This window comes from Molothrus aeneus, chromosome 1, assembly GCF_037042795.1.
Source record: "Molothrus aeneus isolate 106 chromosome 1, BPBGC_Maene_1.0, whole genome shotgun sequence".
Lineage (NCBI taxonomy): Eukaryota > Metazoa > Chordata > Aves > Passeriformes > Icteridae > Molothrus > Molothrus aeneus.
The window spans coordinates 125,708,336-125,728,593 of record NC_089646.1 but is presented as its reverse complement, the minus strand read 5'-3'; the positions used below and the strand labels follow the sequence as shown (position 1 = coordinate 125,728,593).

Genomic DNA, 20,258 nt, shown 5'->3' with positions numbered 1-20,258 from the left:
AGTTATTTCAAAGTGCTGAGAACTCCAACTTTTTAACTTCCCTTCTCAAGTCTGACAAGTCCGTAAGATTTCTGAGTATGTGCAAACCATTATATTATAGCTGTTAGAGCTTACAGCTGCAGCTTACTTTATCATGGTAGTAATACTGTGGTATTTGGGCAATTAACTCTCACTATACTGAGGTTTGCACTTACTCCTATAACACCAAATGGTTCATTTCTAATTTGGATTCAGCTTTAGTTTGGTTTCATACAATGCTGTCAGTGAAAAACATGGCCTGTGTGAGCAGTTTCATGATGTCTGCACAGGCACCCAGCTAGTGCCAGGCCAAGAAGATAAAACCCATGGTGGAAGCATGTACACTACTTTCATATATTTCAGTACCTGTAGAAAACCTTACAGAAAGCCCAAACATATATTGAATGAAATAGCTGAATTCATAATTTGTGGAAAAAGAGGATGATATCCCAACATATTGTGTAGTGTCACAGACCGGCCGTTGTTCGGCATCCTGCTACACACAATGACTTGGGACAGATCTGAAGCAAGGCACTGAGGTAAACTGTATAGAAGAGCTGATTTTAAAGACACTAACAGTCTTATAAAACTCCAGCCTTCTCTAAAAAATTACCTGAGACAGGGAAAACTAAAATCTATCTAGTATTCAGAAGTACAGGTTTTACTGTATGTACATGAAGATACCAGCAGCATGCTATCAGTAGCAAAATATTTCCCCTACATTGCCTGGATGACCTCAGCTCACAAACTAAAAAAACCTTTATAGTTTCAAGATCCAACTTCAGAGATATCAAATTCAGATCTTCTGCTGCTGATGTACTAATTATTTTTAAAATATATCTTACAATGATTCATATTTGCAGTACAATTAGCTGATTCCATTGCCACCCACATCATTATTCTGTTTCAACTTCAAAGGTTTTCAAAAGATGTCCATGATTGTACCCAATAGCTTAAGTCCCTGGTTTTTAGAATAAGACTCTGTGAGGAGAACTCATTGAAGGATCAACTGTGGTTGGATCACATTATAAAAAGACAGAAAACTGGGTGAAGCAATACAAAAAAGATGTGAAATCTTGGTCCTATCAGACATCCTTAGGAATTTTTTCATAGCCTTTAATTAATTTGAAATATTTAGAAACACATTTGTATGTCTGTTAAAAGAATTGCTGGAGAAGTTGAAAAAAAATCAAGTAATATCTTAAAGCCATGAAGATTCTAGTGGCCAAAAAATATTTTTTAACCAAATATTTCATTGCAAATTTAGGATTTGAAAGAAGTGGAGGGTTGGGGAGCATGCGATTCATCTCCTTTAACGTCATCCATCAAAAAGTTAGGAATCTGTTTTAAATGGGCCATCTAGGTTCTCTCTCATCAGTGCAAAGAGAGAGGTGTTTTAGGAAGGCTGTTCATCTCAGCTGTTCATAGATGCCTCTGTTGGGATGTAATCTGTAATTCTCTGCAGGAAGAGAATATTTATCTCTGTTGACTACAAAGCCTTGAGCTACTGTGTTAGACTTCAATGACTAACTTTTAGATAGCTAAAATGATGACTAGCTTAGTTCTAAAAACCTATTTTTTAAACAGCAAGGTTAAGTGAGATGAATAGAGCCTTTTGTGTGAACCACTTCATCAAAAATCCACAGAGAAAAAAAAATGGTTTGACATGAAATTTTGACCACCATATGTATAACTGATTTTAATAGTGCCAGACACTAATTCTGCACCTTTGTATTTTTACAGCACCTACTGGAACAGGGAACATGCTGACAAATGGTAATCCAGCATGCTTTTCTCATAAAATAATAAACAATAAAAATAGCATCAATGTCCTGATAAACTACCCCTGTAAAGCAAAAGTGGCATAAATGCAGTTTCTCTTTTCATTATTCACAATGTACATTAATTGTCTACAGCTTACAAATGCCCAAGTAGAAGACGGTAACCTCTCCAGAGCCAATCTTGTAACTGTATCATTTAAAGAACTCCCATTTAACTGGAAGTTGTATAGGCAGGAGAAAAACTTAACTGCATCCTTCTTCTTCAGTTTGGGAAAAAGAAAACAAAGTGGATGTGAATTTATGCAGTAAAGAGCACATTAGAAAACTGACCTACTGTGCAATACCTCAAGTATTGGGTTTTATCCTGTGAAATCAGTGGCAAATACAAGCTGAGAAATGGGTAGCATGGTTGATGTTTGTGTGTTTGTGTGTGTGTGTGTCCTACTTGGAAAACAGTAGCATTAATCCTTTTTCAAGGTACCCAAAGACCAAAGAGGAAGTTTTGTTTTCATTATATCTTCAAGGGGCCTAGTTCATAGACACTGCATGACAGTTTGCATAGCACATTTTTAAATCTTATATTACTTCTAATATTTATTGTGTGAAGGATCATTTGATAAAATATTTTAACAAGATAGAATGAATTTTCTTTCATAAACAGTAACTTGCATTACAGATCAAGCTCAGAAGCATGTTGCTGCAATTATCAAATGCACAGTGTTTCATTGAAAAGTCAGTGAGTTACTACTGTAACTCCCTGCGCCCATAAGAAGAGCTGCTAGCATGCACTAAGCCTAGAGTGCAGGCCTGGTGTGCAAAAATTCACCAGGGTATCTTTATCACTTTCATTTCTATTGTTCTTAAAAAGAACATCTAGGATAGTGTAAACATTTTAGGGCTTTTGCACTGCATTATAACACAAAACAGAAAGGAAAAGCAGCATTGTCAACACCATGCAAACATAATTCTTTGACACAGAAACTCCAATTTTTCAGTCAGTCTAAAAATACTGCATGCAAGGTATACATGTGCTGTGCCTCCTACAAATCGTAAAGTTACCCTGATTTAACAAGATGTGTCATATCTCTTTGACAATAGGTCCTGTTCACCTTCTATGCAAAACTCTGAACAGAAACAGAGACACCTTTTTACTGAATGAACTCTACTGATGTGATGCTTTCCTACAGAACAAATTTAGCCTCGTTTCAGTCAGATTAAGAATCTCATTAATGCTGGATTTCTGCCAGATATCCCCTTTTTGTTGACCCTGAACACCACAAAGCACACGACTGACTCAAGGCAGGACCTTGAAGAAGGCAACCAACGTGACTGAACAGGCTGAAAAAAAAGCTGTTGGTATGGAGCACAGTGGGAAGACAGGGACCTGACTTTCACCAGGTTATTCAATAATCACCGAGGTCCAGGAGCTATCATTGTATTCTTTATGGTCTCTTGTTGTTTAAATAATTATAATAATGGCCTGTACTGCCTTTTATAAGCTATTGCCTGTCCAAAGGACTACAAGATGTTCTCAGAGGACCATAAAATGAAATACATAAAGCCTGAGCTGTTTCCAGAGCTCCACTTTGACTTGGTTGCTCAGAGACTGCACATTAGTAGAGGTAATAATTACTGGCATCAGGAGAAGGCTACCTGGGAAGGACCACTGGTGTAAACCAAGTTTAATCAGACCTTTGGGTATTTTGGGAGAAAGACTTGTGAGTGTGCAAAGAAAAAATAAAGAATCTGGAGAGTGTCATTGATATTCTACCACATTTATACCCACTGTTGGTCATCACTCACAAGAAATCCACCTCTGCTTCTTTAAACCTCTGCCAATTGAGTCAGATAGAAATTATTTTGCTTACTATCATAACTGCATCAGAGAAAAAAAAAAAAAAAACCAAAAAAAACCACCCAAACAAAAAAAACCAAACAACTTCCTGAACCAGAAAAACCAGAAATGCAACTGTATAATGGTTGAGCCCCAACACCCTGGCAGGCCAGCCAGGACATAAGGAGCCAGGGGACACACAGTGATGTGCCAGAGAGGCAACTTATTAACTCTGTAGCTTTTGTCAAGAGGCAGCAGATAACATAGGTCTGTATAAATCCAAAACCAAGAAAGTTAAACTCTTAGTTATTAAATAAAAGTATTGGTTAAGCCCCGAAGGATAATCAATGTAAGATTTTTGCTAATTCTCTATGACATTAAATCATTAAAAATCTCTCTGGGATTCTGTCTATTCATCTACATACCTGTATTTTTATTCCAAAATACAGCAACGATAAAAACATGTTATTTTATTCACACTAAGGAACCTGAAATTTACTTAGTAATTTGCAGGTCTACTTGATTTTTTAATTGTTGGCAGATGATTCATTCAGATAAAAAATCACACTTCATTGTGCAAAAATAAACTTTCTCAGAAATACTGCCAAAGCTGCAGTATAAATGCTTTTGAAAGATTAAGTACATTAGAGAGATTAGAGTGTTATTTTGAAATAGAAAGAAAAAAAAAACAGGGAAAAGGTACAAATTATACCAATGTAGGTATGTGCAAAACAATAATCTTCAAGCCATTTTACTCCTGTAATTGTTTAAAGATCATAAAATTAAGATTGATACCTTCACAAAGGTCAAAATGTTGCATTTTATTCCTTATAGCACTTAAAATCAGCTTTTTTTTTTCTTCTGTCAGTCTGGATCTGGGTTCTAGGGAGCTACAAGCTGGATAACTATGTAGACAGTGTCACAGATTGCATAATTTTTCATCAGGAAATACTCACCTTTAGCCTTCTGTTCAGATACTCTGGAAGTACTTAAAACATACAGGATTTATCTTCAGAATTTGACAGAGCACCATGTCCTCTAAGACCAAGGGAAGTTAAAACGTTCATCTGAGGGCAGACCTATCAGTCTTTGTAATCCTACAATTTAAACACTATTAAGCTTTTTTATCTTTTAAAACCCAAAAGGTAGAGAAGTAAGAAAATAGGAAAAAATTACACTGTGAAAGAGAAACTGCCATAGAACAATGCTTTAGAAGACTAGAGAGCTAAGACATAAGCAACCTGCAAAGACTGTAACAAGGTAAAAAATGTAAAGAACACTGTATCCAACTTTCACATTTATTCCTGATAAAAGATTGTGATACAGTATTGCCTCAAACCTGTCCACATTCCCTTCCCTGGTATGAATACAAATTACTAAGACAATATGTAGAAAACTCTTGAGTGTTTAAAAACCAGAGTGTTGCAGAAGAAATTCCCAAGAGTTCTTTCCTGTTGCACTGCAACCAAAAAAATTCAGGTTGGTTAGGCAGAATGAAGGAAGGTCCACATGATGCAAACCTCAATTCACCAGAGGGCATGACTGTGTGTGTGGCTTCAGGTGAAAATGTTTGGGCTGATGTGAGAGCCAGAAATCAGACTGCCATATTTTCAGCTGAAAGCAGAACAGACCAGTCTGGGCAGAAGAGCATTTGAATGCATCTTCCCTGTTTCTGCTGCAGCATGATTTTGGGAAGAGCCAGTCTCAACATCCTCTCCCAGCATCAGTCACACTTTTGGGAACCTCTCCCAGTTAAGCCCAGAAATCATGAGGGAAAAGGAACTGCAATTGCTCTCTAAAAATATACTATACTCTGAAGAGCAAAGACATGGAGAAGGAGCATTACTGTTTAAGGTCAGCAGTGGCAAAAAAAGAATAAAAAAAGTGAATAAATTGCCTGAAAATAAACTTAGGACAGAAATTCTGTTTCTAAAACCATGAAAAGTGAGGCTCTGCCCCACCTTCAAGAGGTGCAGTGAGAGTGATACCCCAGGTAAATTTAAACCAGTTTTTTGAATCTGAACAAAATAAGATCAGCCCAATATCACAGCAGACAGACTTCACAACTCCACAGGCCACTCAAGTTCTATCTCCCATGTTGAAAAATGTAAAAAGATAATCTTCTTCTACCAGTTCAGGCCACTACAGCAGCTAAAGCCACATATTCATGAGTCAGCACACTGAATGTTATACAGTTTTACAGTTTCTCATTTCTGTTCACCTGTTCTTTTTCATTTGCAAGTAAATACTGATAATAATAGTTATGGAAAAGGAAAAGAAAAACTGCTTTCCAAAGATTTCAGTTTACAACCCTTTATAAAGGTATCTTAAACCCCTGTATAGTCCTGAACACCAAAACAGATTTAAAGAAAAATAGAAGATGTCATTTCAGTCTAGACACCCATTACTTTCAGGAGCTAGGGCAATATGACTACATCCCATGCTATATAAGGAATATAATGATATCACCACTTGTAGATGCAAAGCTGCAATTTGTAGGCAAAATTTTTATTCATCTCAAATTACAAAAGGACAATTGTCTTTGACACTAACTATGGCTTTCTAAAACATTAGTCACAGCATAACTATAGAAGCACCAAGGCAAAACCAATTCCACCAACCTAAATCATGCTCTGCCCACATACTGCACAGAGGTAGAAGGATCCTCTTTCAAAACTGGCTCCTTTATTCATATTTTAAGGTCCCAAGGCTGTTTGATATGTATGAACTCCTACAACCTCAGAATGCTGCAAATGAAATGTATGTGTGTTCATTACCATACTACTCAGACAACAGGTGCTTTGTGGATGAAATCTGGTGCTAAATAGAAAGTTTTAGGAATGCACTATCTCAGACTTCGAGATAAGACTAGGTGAGCAGGATTAGCTCTTCACTCAGCAACTACCTGCACAAAATTACTCACACAACTCACCTGCAGTATTAAAAGAAAGGACAAAAGGATCATTCTGGAAACTGCTAGCCTAGTTACTTTATTTCAGTGCTTTAGCAGTATGAAAATATTTTGCTTACTGGGAGCTGCACCTAATTTAAAGAAAACACTTCATTTAAATATAAGTAGGGATGGAAATATATAAAGAGGTGGAGAATATAGTTTCAATCTCTCTTGTTTTTAATGGCTTGCTTTTAAATTAAGTAATGAAAAAATAAGCAGGCTGAGTCTTCTTAAAATGTGGAGTAATGACCCAACAGATCGTAACTATTTTAGAAGAGTCATCATAATCTATCATGGAAATATCTCAACTGGGTTTTAGACACATGAATTATTGACCCTGTTAGGCTGCCAAAAGTATTTTAACATGTCAGAGCAGAATTCATGCATAAATATGTGCAAAATATTTTTATTACAGTAAAGCTGGAAAAAAACAGTGTAAATACAAAATAGTTATGTCTCTGTAAAGATAAATGAATTTATTTATTTTTCAACATGACTTATTGCATGATGTATACATTTTTACACTTTCTACTTTAAAGAAAGCTGTTACACTGCAAAAATTTAAACATAAGCATTAGAAGCCTCAAATTTCCAAATGCATTTGTAATTCTCTGAATTATATTTGCTTATATGAAAGTGACAAAAGAAATATACACCCTGTAACTTACTTTAGTTTCCACGTCTGAATACATGCCATATCTTTATAGTCAGTTTTAGATCCTTAAATGTTCTTTATGTAAAATGCAGTAAGCAATCCCATCACAATAAAGTAAACAACAGAGAACATCACAGAACGTTCAGCACTTGAACTTTAGCATAATATTACACCATATTCTCTCCGGAGGGAAATAAATAAATAAATACACAAACCAACCTACCCTGTCATCTGGAAAAATCTCTCCAAATTGTGTTTTACAGAACCAATATCCTGTCTGTACATCAGGGGCAGCCTCTGTTAAGCATTTAAGTGCCCTCAGTGAAAAGTAACAGTTTCTCCTCCAATCCTGAACTCTCAGTAACCAGCACGGAAAGTAACAATTTCCCATTCCCTGTCAGCCAGTGGTACTATTAATCATCAAACAAAAACGAAACACCTTCAAGCAAAGATCAGCTTCTGATTAATCTCCATCCCAATGAATTAGACTCATAAGAGGCAACCTGCTGCCTTGTTTACGCCTTTTTAATATGAGGAGCAGAAGTTGGATATAAGGGTTTTCTGCCCTTAGGGCTGCAAAATATGCCTCATGTGGCAGCGAGCCAGCTCTCCGAGGGAGCCTCCTTTGCTGTTCCACAGCTATTTTCTAATGGATAAATTTAAACAGACACACAAAAACACACGAGTCACCACAATACATGGCCGGAGCTATTGTTTTTGTCTAAAGTCCTGAGAGCATCTGTACTCGTAATGAGGATCTCAAGGTTCCATCCAGTTTCGGTTTGGGCTTTACTTTTGGCTGTTTTGTTTATTTGTTTGTTTTGTTTTGTTTTGTTTTGTTTTTTTTTAATGCAACGAGGAGAGGAGGGGTGTCTGGATTTTTTTTTTCCCCAGATGATTTCCCCTCTATACAGCACAGCACATAAAACACCTCTCTTCAGCTTTAACTGACCTAGGCTCAATTAGTGCAACATTTAGCACACATCCAAGCAATCACAAGGCAGAGATATTAAGTCCAGTCCTCATGTGTATTGCACAGACACGTTTAGAAAGGGGTGGAAGGAGATTTCTTTAAAAAAAAAAAAAAAATCTCACAATGTAATTTACACAGTGTGGAAACGCCTACAAGGAGATGAAGTACCTGCACTGGGGAGATGTTCAGTTGTTCACTTCATCTTCCGTTGACAAGGAAACCAAACCGCACTTCATTCTCCAGGAAAACCTTCCACTGCCATCATTTGAAAATGTATTTATTTGTATATATGTATATATCTATCATCATCATCATCATGATAACAATAACCATCATAAAACACTGCTGGCAAAAGAATAAAAAGTGAAGGTGCAAAATGTGCAAAAGTAAGGATCATCTCTTTGGCTTTCTGTTTTGCTTTGTTATCTTTAGGGAGGAAAAAAAAGTATTTAAAAATGATGACTGCAACATGCTGCAAGAAAAGTTTCACATTATAAATAGGCATCAAAAACTGAAGAAGAGGAAAACCAAAAAACCCTGCTGGTTGCACTGTTAAAAAAAAAAAAAGAAAAAGAAAAAGAAAAAGAAATAGTAACAAAAATAATAAAATTAACATCTTGCTCTGTGGCTTCCACCAGTATTGCAAGATTACAAACTCTGTGTAAACACTGCTGTAAAATGCATTTGCAATTCCCATCTCTTTAAGGAAAAAAAAAAAAGCCCTTAGAAAAACACCCAAAAATAAAAATAAAACAACACGAGAAAAAAATCCTCTGCAAAAAGAGTTAGAAACATGCCTTTTCTCTTATCTTAAAAAAATAAGCATCATATTTCACATCGCTTTTCCGTGCCACAACAAAACCAGTTGCATATATAGATATATAGCTACTAAATGTATATCAGTTGTTGCTGGACTGGCAAGTCTGTGTTTTTAATATTATCATTTTTCATTCCCAGTGACTCCCGGCCCCAGCAGCACCTTTTGCTCACAGTTTAGTAACCATCGCATGCTAGGAAAAAAAACTTGTCATCAGCAAAAGATCAAATCCATTTAAACAATAATCAAAGAGGAAGAAAAAAAAAAAAGAAGAAAAAAAAAAGAAAACAAAAAAAAACCAAAAGGAAGAAAAAAAACAGGACAAAAAAGGAGGACAAGAATGTCAGCAGAAAGGTACTCACCGAGCGGGAGTAAAAGGGAGGAATAAAAATGAGAGTTACTATAAAATACAGTATGGCGGTGGAAGAAGGAATGAGGCGCTTTTTTTTTCTCTCCTCTCTAGTCTCTGCCTCCGGCAACCGCCACGTGATCCGGAGCCGGGCGGACTCGCAGCCGGGAGGGCGCAGCGGCGGCGCCGGGCGCGGACCCAGCCCGAGCCCAGCCCGCTCCGCTCCGCAGCCGCCCGGCTTCGCCGCCGCCCAGCGCTCCGCTCCGCGCCGCCGCTGCCCTCGGCAGGTGCCGCTCGCCCCCGCGCTCAGACACGACACGCTCCGCTCGGCTCCGCTCCCTCGCTGCCGCCGAGCGCGGGCACGCAGCCGGCCGCGCGGGCGGGGTGCGGAGGCGGGCGCGTCCTGCGCGGCAGCGCAACTTGCTCGGCGGCGCAGCGCGAAGTTATCGCCCGACGCCGCCCGCCCGCCTGTTGCCCTCCGGCCGCGGCGCCGCCGGCCCCGCCGCTGCAGTGCCGCTCGCCCCCGGGAGTGGGGCCGGCGGCGGGCGGAACGGAGCGGAGCGCCGGGGTTTGCCCGGGTGAGGGGTGAGGTGCTCCCGGCGGCGGCCCCGGTGCAGCACCGGGCTCCGAGGCGTGTGCGCCCGGGTTCCCCCTCCCGCCGATCCGGCGGGGGATGGGGGACTGCTGGCGGGGGTACCGCGTGTGCGCGCACGGCGGGGGTAGCCCGCCGCCCGCCTCGCCGTCTGCACGGGATGCCAGCCCTGATTCCTCCGTGTGTGCGGGGGTGCCCCTCCCGCAGCTTCGGCTCAGCTTGGGTGCGCGGAGTACCCCGGCAGGCAGACAAGGCAGGCAGGGGCATCCCCTGTTGTCACGACAGCTCCAGGGCACCGCTGCTGCCGGTGCAACATGGGGGGCGGGGGGGGTTCCCCTGTGCCACTCCTGCTCCGGTGTGTGCGCAGCTCGGGGTGCCTCGGTGCCGAGGCTGCAGTCACTTTGAGTCCAGTCATGTCTGAGCAGCGCTGCTCCGGCTTCCTCCGGAGAGCGGTTCCCATGTGCAGCGGGGGAGAGGACAGGTATCACGGGTCCCATCCCTTACTGCTTCTGTTTCCGGGCCTCTGACCAGCTGCACGGCTTCTCCCTCCTCCCGTCCTTCCAGCGGCCGGGCTGATGCTTCCCATCACAAAGTTAGTGGCCGAGGTGGGAATGAAGTGCTTTCGGAGGGGGCCATTCACCGCTGGGTCCGCTCCCGAGAGCAGCCCGCAGGCGCAGGTGGCGTCCGCAGGGCAGTGGGCTCCAGCCAGGCTCACCCCGGCCGCGCAGCCTCTCCCTGCACCGCTGCCCGCAGTGCTGGAAGTGTTTAGGGTCGAGCCCCTCCGGACTCAGGTGCGGCCCTGAAACAGCTCCGTGGCCGGCCGGATGGCAGCTCTCTGTCTCCCTTTTCCTTTAATGTACAAAAAATACACTGGAGAAGACTGTGTGCTACTGTTGCTGAGAGTTCCCTCAAGACGCTTGCTTTTCCCTTTTTAGCTCTCCTCGCATGTCTCCTTATTAACAAACGCAGCAGTCGCAGGGAGCGGCGGCTGGGGCTGCGAGCTGCTTTGCTCCGGTTCCAGCTGAAGCAGAACTTGCTCAGCATTGCCAGGCCACAAGCAGCTGCCTCGGCTGTGTCCTCACTTCACTGGCCCCCAAAATGTTCACAGCTAACAATCACACACAAACTTACTTATGTACTGCTTCAGCAGTAGAAGGAAGAGCCACAAGAGATAAATTAAGAGATGAATAGAAGCACACATCTGTGAACCAGGCACTGTGATGGAGCAGTCCAGCCAGTATTTTCCAATACTACTGTACTTCCTCCTCCCCCCTTCTGCTTCACACTTCTTGGGTTTTTTTGGTGGGTTGTTTTTTTTGTTTTGGTTTTTTTTTTTTTTTTTTCTGTTTTGGGTTTTTTTTTTTAGAACTTGTCTCTTTTCATCCAGGTCAGGAGGCAGGAGATACAGTCAGGCTATTGCTCCATAAAAATTACTCTAACCAGTCAGAGGATGCCCTGCTATATAAAAGACTGGTGAGGGCACCAGCCTGCCTTCTTTGCATCCTCACAGAAAGATTTTTCCCTTGCCCTCACCATTTCTTTCTTTCTTTCTTTCCTGTCCTGTATCTCTTCCCCAGTGTTTCCAGAAAATGAAAAGAAATGCTCCCTTTCTTCTTTGCTCTCAACTTCTTTTATGAAGTATAAAAAGAGCACTGGCCAAAGTTTAAAAATATATATAACCAGCTATGGTTTCTTGCTTGCTTTATATTTTGGCACTGGGCTTGTTTTGGCATTTCATAATTTTCTTCCCCTGCTATGTTTGGCTCCCAGGAGCAGAGCTATACATCTGAGAAGATTTAAAACAAATAAAAAAGCAAAATAAAGGAAGTCTTTAAAGATTAAAAAAAAAATACAAGAAATTGGAACTTTTAGTGTGAAAACTAAACAACTTAACTGTACAAAGTTGCATGTACACATGACAATAAACTCAATCATATTGTCATAATAATATCACAAACTGTCATATCTTGAGGTTTCAGGTGTGGGAGGAGTATTTCCTTGGATGGTGCACTTCAGTTTTGCGTAGCTCTAGGTACTGCTTGTATAAAGACAGTTGAATGACTAAGGCTTTTTTTAATGATATTTAAAATTAAAACATATTTGCAAAATCAAGATGTAAATAAAAATCCTATTTTGTTGTTGCTTTTCAGTTTCCATGACTGTTTATGTAATATAAGACTGCAAATATGTCTTCCTGAAATAACAACAAAAGTTAAAGGATGGTGTTTTAATAATCCAGAGTTGTACAATAGATCTGACTCGTAAATTATTTGTTGACACATATAGAGGATCAGAACATGTACATTTTTATTATGTAACATATTTTATGTATTATTTGTTCAGTAGGAGAACTTGGAATAAGGTAAATTTGCAAATATGTGTGTTCTTCTTCTCAGTGTGAGTGTGTTGACTGGTTATTCTGTAAGTGAATTAAAAAGTCATTATTGATACACTTGGCAAATGCAAATACTGAAAGGTGCAGGGCTTAGGGGCAGCTTCCAGACCAGCTCTAGAACAGTGCTGAGGGGACCAGAAAATGGAAATAAATTACTTCATCCTGTAGCTAGCATTGTAAATATGGTGAAAATTAACTGGTTTATTAGAACTTAACCTTAGCTTTACCTATGGAACCACCAAAGTACACTTCTGTCACTTTTCCCCTTAATATCCATTAAGATGAAGTAAGCACTAGAGGGTAAGAGGTGCAAGAGGTTTGGCAGGGGTGCGTGTTTGGAATAGGTAACAAGCAAGAAAGAGCTTGGAATAATGCTGTTTTTACAGAATCCCAGAAAGTGTTTATTCATTGATGTCTACTTTCTACATTCTGGCCACTCCTGCTGGAAGTTTCCTCCAAAAGCAGTTGAACACTTGATGCTAGACTGAAATGAGGGAAAGTTCATCACATTGCTTGGTTATGAGCAGTGCTTAACAAAGTATACAGTAAAAGAATGTAGTTCAAAAAGAATGAAAAGTAGGATCACTTAGATAATTTTGAGAGCAATCCAATACATGCAAATAAGGTATCTGCTGGCATATTTTACACTTTTTCTTCTGCAGAACAGCAACTGAGTTCCACTGCAACATGATTTAGAGTTATTCTCAAAAGTAGCAAAGAATTCTGGGCAGAAAGTGAATGAACTAACACTTCTACACTTCTGCTTAGCTACCAGCACAGAGTTCCTAAGGCTCCCAAAATATTGTACTACGCAACCAGTGCCCTGTGACTTATACTGGGCTCGCTAGTCTTCAGTCATGCCATGCAAGACCAATATTTCATATCCCTTTCCTGTGCCTTTGCAGTACCACTCTTTCCCCCCCTTCCACCTCCCCAAAGGAGCAGAAATAAATATATTCTGAGATTACCTAATTTCCTATGATCTCTTTTTCTTGATTGCATTAAACTTCTGCGCCCTCGGCATAGTGCTGCTGCTGTATATACACATTCCTTAGACAATTTTCTTCCCTTTCTACTGGAGCTGGTATTGGAGAAACACACAGTTGGTTTTCTTTTTATACCACTTTCAGTGCACTTACACTTTCCTAAAATAAAGAAGCTTCTCTTTGCAGGTAGTAAGCAAATAGTTGGAGTCCAGCACTAAGGTGCTGTCTTTGCAGAGATCCATCACTGTGACTCAGCAGCCTGAAAGCCTGAGCTAAAGTTGCAAACAGGTGCAAACAGCTATTAGTATCTCCTATTGCACTGGCAGAAGTCAGCTAAAACAATACCAGATGCAAAAATAGCAACAGTAATTATAAAAATAATGATAAAATAATTAGTGGTCCTTTTTTGAAGATACAGCTGCCTGAGCCTGATTTAATGGCTAATTTGTATGTAATCCCTTTGCAACCATTCAGTATAATTTTAGGTTTATAAGGTTGTGGTGGGTGTTTTTGTTTGTTTGTTTGTACATGTTGTTTATGTCTACCATGAAAGCAGTAAAGGGGAAATTAGTTGACCAGTAATAACTGCTAAATGAAAGAATTACTTGAAGTTACCTTTTTAAACCATTAAAGAAAGAAAAGTGCATTTCTCAAGCACTAGAGACTTAAATATCATCATTTAAATCCATTTCTGTGTTGGCTTTATTTTCATTAAATTTCTGTACCTTAGACAGTATCAAGTTGAATTACTTCACATTTTTAAAGTACACTCCAGCTCATGTGATAAATATGTTACTTTAGAAAGAAACTTTCATTCATCTGTTTATCACTGCACGCTATCATTTTTCTTGCTTTTTTTTCTACAAATGTATTGTTAATTTTAACAAAAATCTGTACTTGTTCTCCTTCTGCCTCTCTTACAGTTCTTTTAAGACACTATTTATCTATACAGTGAAGGTAACTCAATTCTTCTTTTACCACCTTTTCATCTGAAATTTCCAAGTGTCTGAGCAGAATGAGGGTTAAAAAGTTCAGTAATAAATGACAGAAGGAATAATAGCAAGGCAGCTCTGTTTAAAGGAGAGCAGATAAAGTACCTGGATGGTACACCCACTATGTAGGGAAATGGAATGAAAAATAGGGAAGACTTTCAAGGAGTCTTTTTACCTGCTTCTGTCAGATGAGAGAGCTTTCTGAGAGGGAGTTTTTAGCTACTGAATGCTTTGTTCTGTGTAAAGTTCAGTCTTTCAGCCCATGTATACTGTGCTTTTTGAAACAATCCTGATCTGAGGACAGAGCAAAGAACAAGCTTTGTGTCCTTAAGCTACTATTTTCACATGCTATTTTAAATACATAAATGAAAAGAGACATCTGCATTAAAAGTCACAGAGAATCTCATGTACCCCACCCAAACATCTTTCCTAATTTCAAGATTATTGCCTTTTGCTCTTTTAATGTGTTCTTTTCCTGAAAGGGTTAATTAAAAAGTAAAGCTTATAATAAGTGTGTGTTTATTTGTAAGTTTTGCAATAAGTAAGACTGGGAACACTGTGAGATAAGGCAGCTTATGACCAAATTCACTGGTTTGCACCATCTGTTCCTGTTCATTCCTTGTCTGTATGACAATCTTTCAATTTTTCCATTGAAAGATAATTCAAAGCATTATTTCGGGGTGGGGGCTTGTGGTTTTGTTTTTAGTTTGTTTCTTTTTTTTAACATGTGGGTATTGTTTGTTTGTGTGTTTGTTTGTCTGTTTTAATTGTGTTGTATCAGCCAGAATTAAACAACAGCTGATGGCTGGCACTTATGGTTGAACTTGATGGCACTGAAAACTGAGAGCACATTTATAGGGTTAATCAGACACAGCACTGGAAAATGTGCCCTTGCCTGAACAACTAGTGACTCAAGAAAAATAGAATATGTGCTACAGAAGATTGAAAAGTGAAAGAAAAAAAGAATGTCACAAATTTCTGGCACTTTGAGAAATAGGGTCGGAGACATTTTTAAAAATTAATCTAAACTGAGAAACCTGTCTTTGGTAGACACAATGGCAGAGAGGAGCTTTGTCTTCTGTGAATCAGATCTCATGTTCAAACTGGGCACGTAAAATGAACAAACAGGTATTAATATTTTAAAGTTTAGTTTAAGTGATTCAGCAACCATAATGTACTTTTGTGTGAGTCAGAACTCAGTTTATCACTCAAGCATTCACCTCCCTAAACTTTACAAGAATCCTTCACCTTCTTGCCTTCAGCTGCTTCAGTTTTCAGAGATGTGAATGTGACATGAGCTACACACAATGTCCTTCTTTTACTACAGGGCGTTGTTTTGCATTCTGAGTACCATTTGTGTGTGTTGCATAAGGCAAGGATAGATGAACAAATAAGTATATGACTATACAGCTGGGCTTTATCATAATGGTTGTCCACTAAGAGGTGAAATAAGGTTGCACACACAATTTTAATTCAGGATTTTCCTGAAGAAAAGAAATTGTGTTTGGCATTCAGCTGTTCATAAACAATTTTTTGCATGCAGGAAATGCACATATATCCATCCATATGTGCATATAGGTACACCTGCATCACGTGTCCTATTTTTTTTTTTTTTGACCCTGCATTCTAGTTATGAACAAAAGCTTATTTTAGCTAGTTAACAAGATCTGACATGGTTGCAGTCTGTAGCAGTATGGCTGGAGGCTAGAGGATTTTTGTGTATGTTGTTTTATTCATGTGTTGTCCTGGAGAGGATTGGAAACATTATGTAAGAGTGTTAAGCATTCAGTGTCAGGCTCTAGGCAAAATACAGGTGAAAAAAAAAAACCTCCTTCAAAATAAAATTATATACATTTTAACAACTCTTTTTTTTTATGGAAAGACAATTTGCAATAGAGCGTGTCTGACTCTAACCTCTGCCATCCCATCTGCCCTTCATAAATGCAGAGAATTTCTAGACAAGGGAAGACTTACTCTATAATTACATCAGGTAACGGGGCCAGTCATTTTGAAAAAATACATTGGCATTCTGAATAGCATTTATTACTTTATCTTCTCTCATTTTTATCTTTTCAAAAGCTTTTTTTCACAATCACAATTTATTTTCTGCATCTCCTACTTTTCAAGTTTTATATTCTCCTTTGAGGTAAATCACCTTGTGAGACCATCTAGACAGGTTTCCCTTCTTCCACCTTTCTTAGGGCAACTGCACTAAGATTCTTGGGGTTTTCTGTTTGGTTCTCTCAAATAGCTAAATCTCTGCACTGATGCAGCTCTCTGAGCACCTTGCATCTTGTAAATGACTCAGGCAGCACACTCCCTTCCCTATAGCAAACAGGGAAAAAGCCTGGAAAACTGTTCTTGGGAACGATCCTCCTTCTGGTTTACATCGCAAATTACTTCCATTACAGGATAATGCCCAAAGGCACAATCCAGCCTGAAATACAGTCATCATGAAATATAAAAATGCAATTGCTCTTAACAGAAATTATATAACTAGAACCATTTACAATTCTAAAGCTAAATGTCATTGAATTGTATGATTCCAAATTTTAAGCTTTTTAAAATCTTTTTTTTGGCAGTTGCCAGTAACTGTCATTTATTGTGTTGGATGCGAATTGAATATTTTAAAAGCAAATGGAGACAAGATGCACAAAGTCACCCAAATAAATGCTATTATTTTCTTTGAGATTGAAGCAGCAGTTTAAGCATGAATAAATCTTGGAAAAAATCAAGATTCTTAAATCTGATAGCTCCTTTAGATGGGTAATTGCTGCAAAGACCATGGATACTCAATTCAATCTATATTCTGCTTGCCAACTATTGCCCAAACACCATCTCCCTCAAAAGAATGAAGTCTGCAAATTTTCAGTGTGTGTTCCAGTTAACAATTTTTAAAAAATAGAAAACAAATCACAAATTGTCCATGAAAATACTGTTTATGTAAGAACCTGGTATAGTCTGATCTTCAGAAACTCCGAGCAATCACAAAATTTTGTTATAAGTTCACAGCTCCTCTGACAGTCAAGCCCATGCTGTTCAAGAGCATTAACAATTTAGGTGTCAAGAAACCTTCTGCTTTTCTGTGAAAATACACCTTTCTCTGAAAGAGGGACAAGTTTGTGCTCGCTTTTTATTGAGTAGATCTGCTATTGTAGCAACAGTCAAAGAAAGAAGCATTTCATTGATGATTGTATTTGCGTATGCTTACTTTGACATATGCAGTGTTTCCATTCCAGACAACAAAATTTCTTATGCAAGCTATAGCATAACTGTTAAAAAAGCCATACTAGAGTAGCTCACACTTGCCTTAAAACTTCACTTTTCCCCACCAACCAACCCAGTAACTTTAGTATCTATTATTTTTTTCCCACTGGTCAAACCATTTCCTCAGTTTCCCACGTCAAATGAAAACATTTTGAACTTATAAGCTTAAAGCAAACTCCAGAAATATATTAAGTAAAATGCCTAATCACACCAAAGAAGTAATAACAAAATAAGACAATCAAGTATTCAAGTGAATGCTGCCTTCTAGTAAATTTTGAAGGCTGTATTTTCCTAATTTAATTGGCAAATGTCTTGCAAATTAATTGAAAATTTTAGATAATTTCATTTATTTTAGAACACAAAACAGAACATGATTACAATGGGAGTAACACCACAGGTTATTTCTAGAAGAGATACCATTTTTCACTCGTTTAGGAAAAATCCCTCCTTCTGTGACTTTTGCAACTTCAATATGGAAGATTTTTTTTCTCAGTAGCAGCCTTGCTCAAGTACAGAAAAATGGCTATCAGAAAACTTTGGATTTTGTCCTTAGGAGAAATTTTTCTTTTCATTTCTGAAATATAACTACAAGCACCAAGGTGACCTTGGATAAAACAGTTATTGATAGGCATATTTTAGAGGTTTTTAAGAGGAACAATTATCAATTTCTCAAGATAGAATTATAGGTATTTACAGGAATGCTAGCTCTTAGCCAACACCTGGAAAGTAGCAGTGCAATTGATAGGAATGAAAATTTAGCACTGCCAGGATGAGCTTTGAATCAGCATCAAAAAAATGGTAATTTGGTGATATTAGCAATATCAAGAGAAGGTAAACATAAATAAGTAGCCCAGGAATACTTTCTTCTAAGCTTTCTCAAACTTGCCTAATATTTTTTCCCTTCTGTATTCCACAACATGACTGCAAGTTGGAATGAAGTGCATTTCTATTCATATATTCCTCTCATCTACAGCCTATCTTACTTAACCGTTCAAAAAGGATGTATATACTCTTGGTTATAGTGATGCTGATAGAGAGTTGCATTACAGCTCAGAAAGAATAATATAAACCCAGGAGAAACCAGTGGGTTTTGGTGACCATTTTTATGATTGAGAATGAGAGGGAGGAGAGAAGGAAGAAATAACGAAAAAATGAACTAATATTATTGGTAATGTAAGCAATCTGCTAGAAATACTAATTGTTGATGGTTTCTAGAATAATAATTAGAATATAACCATTCATATCTATCAATTGTGATAAGAAAGGAGTAAATCTCTGACCAGTAAATGTGATGTTCATTTATCACAACAAAATTATATTTTCACCCTCTATCTAAATGTAATCATCTGCACGTAAGAAATGTGTTCGGTGATTGATATCTGATATTAAAATATTTCAAGAACAAAAATCCTAAATCAATATGAAAAGCAGTGTAACTTTTAATATAAGCAGCACATACATTTTTACATGTCCATTTTCTTTTTATAATGTACATGCACATAATATACACAGAGAAGCGTAAAATACCATTCAAAGAATTTAAGTCTGTAGAAAACCATAGTTCTTAAAAATAACAGGAGTATCTATATTGAAAGCATTCATTTAAGTGATCTTTTTGCAAGTAGAGTATTGATTTGAAGTGAATGCTTTTGTGAGTAAACATTACTTATATTATTAAAAATTTGCAGGAAAGGTTTTCAACTCAGTGGAGATCCGTTTTGGCTCCCTACTGCTGCAAGCTCTGTGAGGAATTCTTACAATGTGGATTGTCATTACCCTTTTAAAGCTGAAAACACTCCTCTAGCTTCCTCAATATGTAAGAAAAGATCTCTGCTTTAAGAAAAGTTTGAATTTCCAGGAGGAAATAGTAATGGGTAGAAGGATAAAGAAATGAACAAAGGCTTTATCATGGTACATTTAGCTTATTTGTCCCTTTTTAATTCAGTTTTGTTTCTTTGAGTGTGAGACTGGGAGTTAAACAATTAGACTACAAGACATTCATTCCCTTCTGACTGCAGCCTAGACAGGTTAACCCACTCTACCCTCATGGATATTTATCTCTGCATCCCCATCTTTCTCCTGCTAGAGGTTCCTCATCTTCACTGGATATGCAGTTGACCTGGTTTTGTCAAAATGATTCAATTTTCTTTTTTTTTTTAAATCCACAAATGTTTATGCAGGTAAGGATCACTAAATGTGATTTAGGCACAGCATTATGCTGGGAAACTTGAGGTCATGGTATCAACTGGAAAGGTTTAGTGGTGACAAGTAATCATCTTGTAAATGGCAGACTTCTCATTACATAGCTAGATCAGAATTTAAGTTCATATTGTTTAAAAAAAAAGAAAGATCCCAAACCATAATGGTAGATATTGACTCAAAAATTCTAATGAAATTGGAGAAGGTTGAGGAAGAGGTTTGCATTTGGATAATAAGCCAGCAAATAACCTGCAGAGTGGTTTAGAAGATAAGTAAAGTGTATTTTATTCACATTTCTTTGAATTATTTTGAGAGAGAGAGAGGAAATATTCCTGGTAATAGAGGTTAGGGAGAAGCTGCAGGAGATACAGGTGAAATCTGTAAAAATTGGAGGAAAAGGGATAAAGAATTAAAGCCAACAGGAAGTCATGAATGCAAATATGGAAG

General features: G+C 38.4%; 1 protein-coding gene across 5 annotated transcripts in view; it reads right to left on the bottom strand.

Moving 5' to 3' along the window:
* Nucleotides 1-9,603, bottom strand: part of RALYL (RALY RNA binding protein like) — a 370,851-nt gene extending 361,248 nt beyond the window's left edge. The window contains exons 1-2 of one of the 5 annotated variants that reach the window (XM_066564255.1): nucleotides 9,394-9,603; nucleotides 8,383-8,469 (exon numbers count right to left, since the gene is read on the bottom strand). The gene's annotated coding sequence lies outside the window, so the exon portion shown is untranslated. Of the gene's footprint in view, nucleotides 1-8,382; nucleotides 9,232-9,393 lie in introns of those variants that run through there. The other 4 variants (XM_066564263.1, XM_066564295.1, XM_066564271.1 and 1 more) reach the window with 4 other exon arrangements.
* Nucleotides 9,604-20,258: the final 10,655 nt, after the last annotated feature.